Here is a 12,122-nt window from a genome sequence, read left to right as displayed (position 1 = left end):
ACCAGTCAGTATGAAATAAACAGAGGAGCAGAGTTAGTCTTGGGAGATACTACAGTCAAGAAAATGTTTTTCCCATTTTTCTTCATGAAGTTCAGCAGGAAGGACAATTCTCTGGAGAGATGATTGTGAACCATGGTGGGACACTAATTCTAAAATGCAAATGCTTTTATATAAATGGCCTGTTTCTATTTGGATTTTTCTTACTTTAAGAAGTAGCTATGTACTTAAGCATTAGATCAGAGAAATCTGCAAAGGTGAATTTGTAAGTGAACCTCATTGTTTGAGAATGTAGTGCTGTTTTGAAATAGGCAGAAGGAAATCTTTGGTGTTTTGAGGTCTCAGGACATGACTTCCTGTTTGTGTTGAATACAAGACTAGCCAGGATATCTGTAGAGGCAGTTCATTTTAATTCTGTAGTTGGTATCTGGTATCACAGTGCAGGAGTGTTATATACTAATGCACTATTTGTTTGTTAAATGCAACGTTAATGGATAAAACTTGTTACTTGCATTGTTAGTGAAGTCCTACAGCCTAGCTACTTGAGTCCAGTACAAACCTGAAAGTATTTGGGCACTCTTTAAGAAGGTAAGTTTTCCTATAATAAGAACTGTCATTGGGACAGACCGAAGGTCTGTCTAACTCCATATCCTTTTTCCAACATGCAGTGCAACTTCTGAAACCATTCAGAATCTATCAGGAGCTCCTATTAACATTATATCTGAGCAGATTTTCAAGAAGACAGAAGACATGGATGTCTCTTGATAGGAAGGAGCTGGGGCCAGAAAATTTAGTGTCTGAATAGCCTTAAATTCAGCTTCCGGAAAGGGATAAAGAAGCATATCATGGTCCCCAAGCGCCTAGACATCATTAGCCAAAAACCGGTGAAGAATTTCATTGTGCTAATCTGCAACAGTAGCAGAATCCAAAATTTGATGTGTTGTTCGCGACTAAAATAACATCTTATGTAATTGCCCTGGGCCTGCACATTAACAGCTTCCAAAAAGATCTGATTGCTTTGCGGAGGGGATTGAAAACTAAGACAGCATTATCAGTCTTTCTGCTAAAGGCACAAGACTGAAGGTCTCCAGAAAGTTTGTCCCCTTGTAGACGACAGAGATAATGTATTTGCCATCCTTTCTTTTTCTCTGCTTTTCTACAGGTCATTAGGGAGCCAGTGTAAACGCAAGAGGATGATCTAAAATACCAGGCACAGGTAAGCAGCTCTGGGTGTGGCTACCTGTAAGAAAAAGATTCCTACTCCCTAATACTGCACTGAAGAAAGACCCTGCATCAGGACCTTTCTCCTGTTTGATGTGATCTTGCTCTATGTTGGGATATTACCCATTTGAAGTGAACAGGGTTGTTTTCAGTAATGGGTTGGAGATGGCAGTCAATCCATTAAATACTCTTTAAAAATATATATATACATTTTTTTTTTGGTATGTGTGTGCGTGACTGTATACATAGATACATATATGTATACATACATAGAGGGCATTTTTTTATATAGTATTTTATATATATGTGTTAAGAGTGTATGTGTGTATGTACATACATACCTATATATCTTAAAAAAGGGAACACTTGTCTGTAAACAAAAAGCCCAGCATCCATAACGTGTCTAGGAAAGTATAAAACCAAAGTAAGCATACATGATATTTTCCCCAGGTAATCTCCTAGAATCCAACTAATGTTTAACTTGAAGACTTTTTGAACCAAATCAGGTTTGTGGGTTGTTTATGTAATTTGTATTGTGTGCTTTTACTATTCAAGATGCTTCCATTTTAAAACTAGTCTCAACTTCTTCATGGACTAGTATTCATGTATAAATTACTACTGTGCACTGGAGATCTGTTTGATTAAACATGAGAAACTCTTATCCTTGGTCTGGATTACTCTTTAGTTTCTTTAAATAATTGACGTTTTCTCTGGAGTGCTTGATAACGGAGATGTGATATGTGTATCATTGTAGCCTACTGTGAAGATTGAGCCAGTACTAGTTCTTGTTTTGGTAATAGAGCTGGTGGTAAGTTTGCAGCAGATTAATGATTACCCATCTATGTAGTTTAGGAAGCATGTCAGACTGACCAGGATACCCACAGATTGTTCTTAGGTTGGCCATAGCTCCATTCTGCCTAATGATGTGTCCAGATGAAACAGCAGAAATAGATGTTTAGCCTCCAAGCACTGGAGCCTATATGCCTGTTTGCATATTTACCTGCTCTCCAGAAATCTGACTGCTGCTGTGTGACATGTTCCTTCTGATCCCATCTTCCACCCAGGCACCCTGTGTAAGGTGGACCTAGCCTTGGCCAAGATCTTGGTGTTGCTTTAAAGGTTCTTCTGCTCTCAGTGCTTAATAAACACAGAAAGATACAGTGTAATGGGGCTAAATGAAGAACATCTTAATAGTTTGAATTTTGGGTTGGTTGGTCATAGAGTCCTTTGAACTTACGTGTCTGTGCTGATAACAGGTGGTCATCTGAAGCTAAAGGAAAGACTTCTAGATTAGCAATAGAAATACTCTTTCAAGTCAGACTGACAGTATGGTATCCTGTGCTTGGAAACAAATCTTCAACCGGTCTGTGGAAACACATGGATAATAAGGAAGCAGTGATCTGTTTTAGATTGCTGTGATTAAAAAAACATTCTTCCTAAAGTCCCTCTTCACGTTGTCCTATATCTCTACTCAGAATTGGGAATGAACTGTAGCAACTGGCTCATCTTTCACTCACTTCAATCATTCTACAGGTAGCTAGGATTTTGTTGTATTCAGTATCACTTGGAAAACACTTCCAAGTTTACAGTAATACCCAATGACTTTTAAGCTTCTTGGTTCAGTCCTCTGATGCAAGTAAGAAGGATGGATTCAAGACTTCTAGACCATCTTGTGTTAACAGTGAGCAGGAGATGTATTTTGTTCAGTGAAACCAGCTTGATAGGAGATCTTAGAATCCAAGCAGTGATAGCCATACAGAATAGAGGCATAGTGCTATAGAAATAGTTTCTGCTACCTGTTGGAAATGTGATAGCAAGGACCCAGCGAGATGTAAAGAGCTCTTTCCTCTTTGCTTTTCAGTATTTCATCTTTTTACACTTATTGGTAAAAGTCGAGGTTCTTGTGTTTGATCCCTTCATCAGTCAGTTGAAGAGGCGATAAAGAAGCAGTGTCCCAATGTAGTTTTCTAAAAAATGTTTAAAAAAATATTTTTTCAAGGTGACTATCTTATCACCTTTGAACAAGAAGTGTAGTCACTGGCAAACCCCTAGTTTGGGATAAGTGGAATATGGAAGTTCTCAGGCTTGACGTAAGTTGGGAAGTGTATAGAAGAAAGAGCAGTTCCATTACCAAGAACTTGATCTAGGCTTTTTGAGGCACTCTTTCTTCTTGGGATAAGAGATTTTGATAGTGGTAGGTAAAACAAACAATTGGGTTTTTTTTGTAGTTTAGAAATGATACAACAGCATTGCATTGACCAACTTTTCTTATCCCAAGTTGGACCAGGAGGGCAGGTCTTCCTCTAACTATTGGTATGTCTTGCTCAGAGAAGTGACGATTGTATATCTAACTTCCATTCTCAAAAATAGCTATAGTTTGATCTTCTGATGTCTTGAAAGTGAGGCTTGACTAGACTTGTCTTTTCTCTTGCTGAAGAAATAGATCCTTTAGAAGAAAATTGAGATAAAATGCAGCACGCATGTACTTCTTGTATAGAAATAGGAGAAAAAAGAGAAGTAAAATTTACCAGCTGTACATTGAATATTGTCTGTTCAAGTGATGCCCAAAAATACTCTTGTGCATCTGAAGATGTTGAATGCATCATAAATCTCAGCTAATATTATCTAGAATTACTATACTTGGTTATCTGTGACCAAAATTAGAATCCTGCTAAAGCTTTTATTACATAGTTTTTAGAGTTCATTGGCAGCTTCTGACTGAGTTAACAAGATGAAGAAAGGCAAAAGAAGTTGAAGAGTCATCAGGACTCCAGATCCTGGCCATCCTTTAACATAGAATTTAAACATGTTAGAAAGATCTCTAAATGTCTATAGCACAGATTGTTTTTACTCAAACTACTCATCCTTTTAATGCAGCTAAGCCGCCATTTTGGTTTTAGTCTCTACTCTTGTTTTTCAAGCATTTGGGTAAACTTAGGAAACAGGAGGAGTACTTTCTTGGGTGAACAGAAACAGGCAGTGAATGGAAGGATAGTGGAAAAAATCTTGAGTATATATGAGTATGAATAACCTTTGTGAACCAAATGGGTTAATCGAGAGTTATACTATGTGACGTTTCACAATTTGTAGTTAAGGAAATATATGCAAATACCTCTTGTCAGCCTCTTTTGGGGGAATCTGAACATATAAACCTCAGAATGAGTCTTTCATTCAAGTAGGTCACTTCCTTCCTTTTTGCTCTTTTTCTCTGGCCTAATTCCCAAAAACAACTTTAACAGATGCCTTAACTTTGAAGTCACTGGGATTAGTTTCCTGCTTGCAGCTGAACATATACTTAAATCATTTCAGTAATATTTTAGCGAATCCCACTTCTCTGTAATACTGTCTAACAAACTTTTTTTAAGGCAGTAGGCTGAAAAAGGAGCACAATGAGTGGCAGGTTGAACCTATTCAGCTTTGGGAACCTCCCTCTTTTTCCCATCAAGGAAGGAGTAGTAAGCATAATGTCATCTTCCAGGTAGAAGTGCCAGACTGTATACATGAAGACAGGTGGAGCAGGTGGCAGTCCCATTTAAACACTACCCCTTCCAGCATGGTGAAGGCACTGTCTTTTAGTGCTAGACTGTGTGCAAAAATGACAGGCCAGGTGTGGTTCCTGGGCCATCAGCTGGCACATGCGGTAAGCCATCTTACATTTTTTCTTTTTCCTTCTGAGCCACTCCTTTTGCTGTATCTAGTTTTTCTAACTTCATCATAATGTGTTGCCTACTTTCCAGCCATTTTTTGCCTTTTATTCAATACATTTCCAAATAATTTGCTATTAAATAGGTGTTCAGGAATTTTGGGCCTCAAACAAAATTTTACTCTTGTTTCTGTGTTGGAGAGATGACCAGCTTTTCTGTGTATGGTAGGGTTTAAATTTTGGCTAAAAGTTGTAAATGCTGATGTTGGTGTGTGTGTGCATGCATGTGTGTTATGATGGCTGGTATAATTTGGAAATGTACAAAACAGATGACTGAAAAAAAACCATGAGAGAGAATCTGACACTAAGATGATCTTGAATTTCTGCATCTCAGTGGTGATTAAGCTCATTAAAATATATTTTCCACCCCTCCCAAAAATATAATCCAACAAAAACCTTCAAAGGATTAAAATCAGCGAGTTCTTTTATTACAGTCATCTTTGTACAAGGCATCAGAAGTGCTGTGTCTCTAAGTTTCTTTGGGGTCCTCTTATTGTAGTGTGTGTCTTTTATGGAATCTATTTCCTTTCCTCAAAAATCTTAGGACACTGTGTATTGCATTGGCTCTGCTGTTAGCACTGTAGATTCAAGTAAAAATTTTTAGGGAAAGCAAGAATGTTTCAGATGCAGTTGCAGTGATATTTCCTTGCTTAAAATTTACGGTAGAGTCTTGCAGCTCTGCTGAACTAGCAAATTTGTGCTGCACTATGCACTTCTCTTCTTGTCAGTCTTTGCATTGTTTTTCTGTATCTATCATACAGAAGAACCTGTATCTGCCTGTTCTTAGAAAGCCCCATAACTGAAGAGCACGACTGGTAGAATTACTTTACTGATTTATTTATTTTATTAAGTCTTGAACTTAAGATAGTCTTCTTGATACTTTAAATCAAGGGATCCGACATATGTGCTCATACAACATTGTATGAATGTTCCTTTCTCACAAAAAGATACCTGTTTAGGTTCAGGTATATGTCTAGAACAAGAACTGCCTGCTGAGTGATGGACTTGGTTAAAGAAGAATTAGGAAAACTGACAGTGCTTTATCTGTAAGTCTTTGGTGAAAATCCTTTAGAGGAAGGGTTCTACAGTGTCCTGCTGTTAGTCAGTATCATCTTCAGAATGGATGAAAATATTTTTCGGTTTGTACTGAAGTTTAGACTCTTTCTTTTTCCATGTGTTCCAGTACTGAATATGGGCCACTGACTACTTTTGGCTTTAAGATCAAATAACTGTCTTGGGACTCTCATTTGACATTTGTCATACACAGCAATAGTATGTGGGTAATTGAACTCTGTTGTTTGTCTTGAGGCAGTCAGTGGATTTGGTAACACTTAATTTTATTTGGACTGACTACCTGTAGAAACAAAGACGACTGACACCTCATGAGTCTAAAGAGGTGTAAAATCCATTGGTACAAAACTCAATTTATTGCCAATAGTGAAAATCTGAATTGCTGTTTCTGAATCATAGTTCACGCGCCCAATCTTAAGTTTGGATACGTCCATGTCCACTTGCTTCCTACACTTCTTTCCCTTCTTGTAGTCAGGTAGGTATGTATAATATAAGTCAAGAGGAGTTATATGGAGCCAGAGTGTGGGTTTACAGGTATTGTTAGAGCAAGAAAAGTATAACAGGCACATGAGACCAGGAAATTACAATGCTCCTTGGTGTAGTTCATTGCTTCAGTCGTTGAACACAAATTCCTTCTTATGGGATCAAGTGTCATTGCTATTTGCTACCATGGCAAGTTTCTGTAGAGGTATACTCGGTGCCATCAGTAAGCTTGATTTATGGAAAGGATATTATATTAATGAAAATAAAAAGATACCTTTCCAAGCAGTGTGCTATTATTATTGCTAAGGTCTCTTCCAAACTGAGTGTTCCAAAGGAAGTTTCAACATGAAGATCTGATGCTTCTAATGGATCTCTGTGTGCAGACTAACGCTAGTAGGTGGACCAGCAATCCAGTGAGTGCGTGCCTGGCTATGAACAGGCTGCTGGGCTTGTGCCTTTGTTAGCGTGCCATTGGATCTGTCCAGGGACAGGTGTTCTGGCAGTCTACCTGCATGTGGTTTACTTTATATCTGTTTCCTCAAGCTATTTTCCCCTCCCAACTGGACCAAAAAGCAAGCTAAATTCCAGCATGCTACCTTGCAGCTTTGCACATGCATGTAGCTGACATGTAGGATGCTTGTAGCTGAGCTATCAGGATCTGTTGATTTAGGGAAGTGCAAGCCTGGGCTGCTTAAAAATCTCAGCTGCTCTTTGAGGAGAGACAGCCAACCAGATTCTGTCCTGAGTATAAGACTTGTTCTTGTACCACATGACAAGTGGAATGTGTGCAGGTATGCTGGGGGCCATGTTAATAGACAGGGTATCCAAAAAGTTGAAGAAGAATCAAGATTTCACTTGGGTTTTGGGCATGTCTCCAGGAACAATGTAGTGGAAAATGAAAAAAATATAGCTGATTATTTGAAAAAACAGCTAAACAGGTTGATTTCCTTTTTATCAAGAGGAATTTACATTTTCTGAAAATGCATTCTTAGCCTATGTTTTGTTTCAGACCTTTCAAAATTATGAGGAAGAATGTGGCCATTTAACTTCAGTGCTGAGTTTGCATGAGCCAATGACTACTCCATCTATTTGATTCTTATTACCTTGTGTGTGCTGTATGACCTGTCTGCTGAGATAGTACTTGTTTTCTCTGTTGCCAATAGTTATGAATGTCATGAATGTTTTTTTTGACCTTCTAACTCCCAGAAAATGTTGGGTATCCTAGCATTACAGAAGAACACATCGTTGCCCTTTTAAGTTCACTTGGGAACTTGAGGGTAACTTCATGTTAAATTATTCCGCAATCCTAAAGCTAGTTGTGTCCAAAGAACCAATTTATCCATAGGAGGGTACATTACTCCCTTTTTATATATCTCTCAGGCCCAATACTCTTCTGTAAAGAGGAATTTAATGGGGAGTATAATAAGCAGAAACTACTATGGATGGGACAGACTGCTCTGAGAGCTCATTTAGCGTGATGAGACAGTCCTCTTAACTGCCATGCTGAAGATGGTTGGCAAAGCAATTACTCTTTTTCAGGTCGGGACCCAGACTTCATAAAACCTTCTTGTGGAAAAGGTGAAACATGGAATTATTTATCTATTGCAGTGGAATTCCAAGGCTGAGGATGGAGAAGGATCATGGTCCCTAACCTGCCATTTCTGATTGTACATAGGAGGACTTTAATAGGCTATTTTGAGAGTCCTCTCCACTTCTTTTCTGTTGATGGCATTATATTCTAAGTAATTCTGACTACTAGATACCCACGTAACTGGGCCTGGGAACTTGTGCAAATCTGAGAGGTTCCGCTGTCAAAAACCAATGAGGTTCTTGGCTCAGTCAGGTGCTGCCTGTACTAACATCTTCCTCTCTTTTCTCCTCCCATCCCTTTCTCTGAGACCTCTAAGCAGTGGGGGAAAGAATAGAACAAAGGACTTGGGCCAAAACCAAGAGAGTCTGTGGCTTTTATTGTTTCACCATAAATGGGATTGAAGAGAGTTAGCATATGAGGATATGTATGAACTGCTTTTAAAAAACAGCAATTGCAGTTTGGAGTCTAGAAAGAAATTATCTTAAAATTTTTTATTTTTTACCCTCTGTAGACTTTCTCACATTTCAGATGCACTCAAAAAGCTAAGTTCCATCATGGCCTCATTTTTACAAGAAAACATGTTATAAGAGATAATGAAATATAAGTGAAAGTTGTAGTTGTAAACATTTCTACTTTCAGATATTACAGCAATTTACCTGTCTCAGAAAATGATAAAAAGCTTTGATAGACTGTATTCTTTGATTAAGTTTTGCAGTGGTGTGAACTGACCAAGAAGAAAAGTCCGGCTGTCTTTGCATTTTCCAGAATTTCTTTTGAAAAAAAGGAAATAATTGAACTGAAGATGTGCAGAACTTGGCTTGTGCAACAGTAACTGAGGGAGTGATTTGTGTAATGTGGGTGACTGGAAGTATGTTCTTGAATAGTTACTGCTATCAAAGCAGAGAAATAAACTGAAGTGAGATGACTGCCTTCCACTACAGCAGTTACTAGGCTCTGCGTGCAATAGCAGCAGATTCTATCTGGGCATATAACATGTTTCTAACTTCCCACTTAATCTTTAGTTCTGGTAGTAAGCTGTACTTCATTTAAGCACATTCTTTGGACATTGGGAATGAAGCCGTCAGTAGTTGTTGGAAGCAAGGTTTTTGTTGATATATGAAGCTGATCATTGTATTTCTGAGCATGAACTATATTCCCCTGTCTTTTACTGCAGCCCTTCCACTACACTGGAGCTTCATCATGTCCTTGAGCTTCTGTCATCTAGTATCCCACTTTCCAAAGGAAGAGTTGAATGGAAAGGTGTTTAAAACTCATTGTTTAATTGGAAAACTTGTAACTATTTGATCGCAAGTTACTCACTGTAAGCCTTTACTTAAAAGTTCTCTGTTTTTGCTTTAGTTGGGGTGACAGAGTACATGACTGAAAATTCAGAAGTTCTTAAATTCAGAAGTTCTTAGGCAAAACTTAATGAAACCAAACTTGGTATTCTAAGGAAATAGAGTAGAAAATTTCAAACTTGTCAGTATGCATCAGAGGTACAAGTGCAAAATACTGTTTTGAAGATACCCTTTGCAGTTTCTGTGTCTGTGTCCACCTTATAAAACACAGAACATCGTCCTTCAGTGTTTACAGCAGTAAGTTGGAAACTGACTTGAAAGTGACGGTGGTGAACATTCAAAGTGAACATTCGAAGTGGTAATTTTCTTAAAAATGTGTAGTTCTTAATGCAAGGTGTCCCAAGACCACTAGAAATAACTTTTTCCCCTGTTACTGTGCCCAGATATTCTTAAATTGAAATGAAATTTCCCATTTTTAATTAAGCATTTGTGATCCTAAATAAATCCTGACAACATATTGCGGGGAAGTAGTCTGGAAGGTGAAACACATGACTAAGTGCAGTATTACTTACTCCATGGAGTTTTTCAGTTCCTTTCACAATCTGCGTGTCAAGGTGATCTTTTTATTCCTTTTCTAGGGTTCTTGAACATATCCTTCAAAGGACTAAAGGAAGGTAAGTGTTTAGGATAATGAATAGGTAATTGTGTAAATCTTGACTGCATTAAATTAAAAGTATAGAATAGAGTCTCTTACTAGAGAAATGACTGAGATGCATTTTGGGCATTCATGCAGGTCAAGTAAGCATTTAACATGCCATCATGTTTTGCCATCTCTGTATTAAAGTACAAAGGTTTTATGTGGTATTTTTCACCACTTAAAAACATCAGCAATGTTGTTCTGCAAACAAATTTTGAAAAGCCATTTTCTATCTGCTACATCACTACTAACATTCCAAGTGTTTTGGTAAATTTTCTTTGTAGGTAAGGCTTTACCTTGTGTCCTTAGAGTAAACGAGAACTGCATCATATGACAAGGGTAGTAAAGAAAACTTTTTTTTTCCCTTTCTGTTGCAAGTCACCCTGAACTATAACATTGTTAATTTAGCAACTTGCTTTTGCAGCTTCCTAATAAGTTTGGGCAGAGATGGGGAGTGCTTGAATAAGAGGGATTATTTTAGTGGAAGTGGGAGCATTACAGTTTAGGAATGAACTTCAAATGAAACTTCTGGAAAATGTACTAGGTGATCATGTAAAATTGAAAACTGAGGTCGTAGGCCAGAGATAATTTCATTTAGATTTTACAATTTTTGCAGTTTCACTCCTGTCTTAAATTTTTGACTTGCAAGTTGTGATGCAGCGGAAAACTTTCAGTGAAATTAAGTAGGCTCTGAGTTAACTGAAAAATTCCTTATGGTAGTTTTGCATGGTGGGTCTTTTTCCTCCTAGAAAAATGGGGTAGATATAATAGTCATATAATAGTCAAATATCTTTTCTATTTTAAATCAGAATCACTTTCATTTTTGATTAAATAATGTGTTGAGATAGTCTAAATCTTTTCTAAAGTGCTTTAATTTATTTTGTGCTCTAAAAAGCTGTCTTGCATTTCTGTTTTCTGTATATGAATTTATTGAGCAATTTTCAAATGCTGTGCAGCATCTCAAATAAAAATATTTTTATATCTGCATTGACGCAGATCTAGTTGAAATACTCCAGTGTTTTAGGTTGGAAGTGATAATTAAATACTTCACAATAACGGAGATCTGAAACAGGGCATACATGAAATGTTAATATATGGGTGTGATGTATTAAAAAGGCATAGGTGCGATTTTTGGAGTGGCTGCATCATAATGGGGCAATCAGATTTTGAAAGTGCTGTGTTTCAATGCCTTCATTTAAAAAAGCATTCTGCTGTTGTTGTGAAATAAGTCTGAGAATGTGTTAGTACAGCTTTACTTCACTCGATATCAAAACCCTTCATCATAAAATTCTTAACTGTTAGAATTCCTCAGTGTCTTCTACACTTAAAGCTGTAGAAGGAGGTAATGTTAAAAGCAGCAGTAGTATCTGGATGAAGGGTGGTTTCTGGTGAAATTCGTCTATGCATTTTCACTGAAGCAAAAGAGGATCAAAACCAAAGTGCCAAAAACTGATTTGAAGCCTAGAGTAATAGCAGTGGGACAAAATATACATGTAGTGTTTTGCATTTAAGGAAGAGGACACTTTGTTCAGCTGCAAATTTAAGGTTTGGAGGAGACAGAAGTTCTTTTGTGACAGACCAGTAGATTGAACTGACAGTATGATATAACTGTGAGAAAGTCAAAATAGATCTCATGATCTATCTGTATGAGTAGAAAGGGAAGTATTAGTGTTGTTGTGCAAGGCACTCATGAGACTCTTGTCTGATATACTTTGCACAATCATGACTGTCCATATTGGAAAAAAGGTGCAGGCTGGAAGAGGTACAGAGGAATTATGCCAGGCTTGCTTCTTTCCTAATCAATATAGGAGAGGAGAAATCGCCCTCTTTATGGCAGAAAATTACTCTCTTTAGGTTAGAAGAATGAAAACTGAGGTGTTGTTTGCTAGCTGTAAATAATTTGGATTAAGAACAGGGAACAGAAAGAATTGTTTAAGCTAAATTTCGTATTAACCAAGATTAAGGAAGTGCCCAGGTATCTGAAGTGTTGATTTTTTTGATTATTTCCTGCTGGTGTTCTGTTGAGTGATCAGGCGCTTTCAGATGGAAGGATGTAAGCAC

The 12,122-nt window shown here is 37.6% G+C and overlaps 1 protein-coding gene across 5 annotated transcripts in view; it reads left to right on the top strand.

The window, feature by feature from the left end:
* PALS2 (protein associated with LIN7 2, MAGUK p55 family member) overlaps positions 1–12,122 on the top strand; it is a 61,669-nt gene that overhangs the window by 9,454 nt on the left and 40,093 nt on the right. For 3 of the 5 annotated variants that reach the window (XM_076331325.1, XM_076331324.1, XM_076331330.1), the window contains exons 2-3: positions 1,160–1,213; positions 10,003–10,038. The gene's annotated coding sequence lies outside the window, so the exon portion shown is untranslated. The remainder of the gene's footprint in view (positions 1–1,159; positions 1,214–10,002; positions 10,039–12,122) is intronic. The other 2 variants (XM_076331327.1, XM_076331328.1) reach the window with 1 other exon arrangement.

Source organism: Aptenodytes patagonicus, chromosome 2, assembly GCF_965638725.1.
Source record: "Aptenodytes patagonicus chromosome 2, bAptPat1.pri.cur, whole genome shotgun sequence".
In the NCBI taxonomy this organism is placed as follows: domain Eukaryota; kingdom Metazoa; phylum Chordata; class Aves; order Sphenisciformes; family Spheniscidae; genus Aptenodytes; species Aptenodytes patagonicus.
The sequence above is the reverse complement of the archived record's forward strand: the minus strand, read 5'-3'. Positions and strand labels throughout refer to the sequence as shown.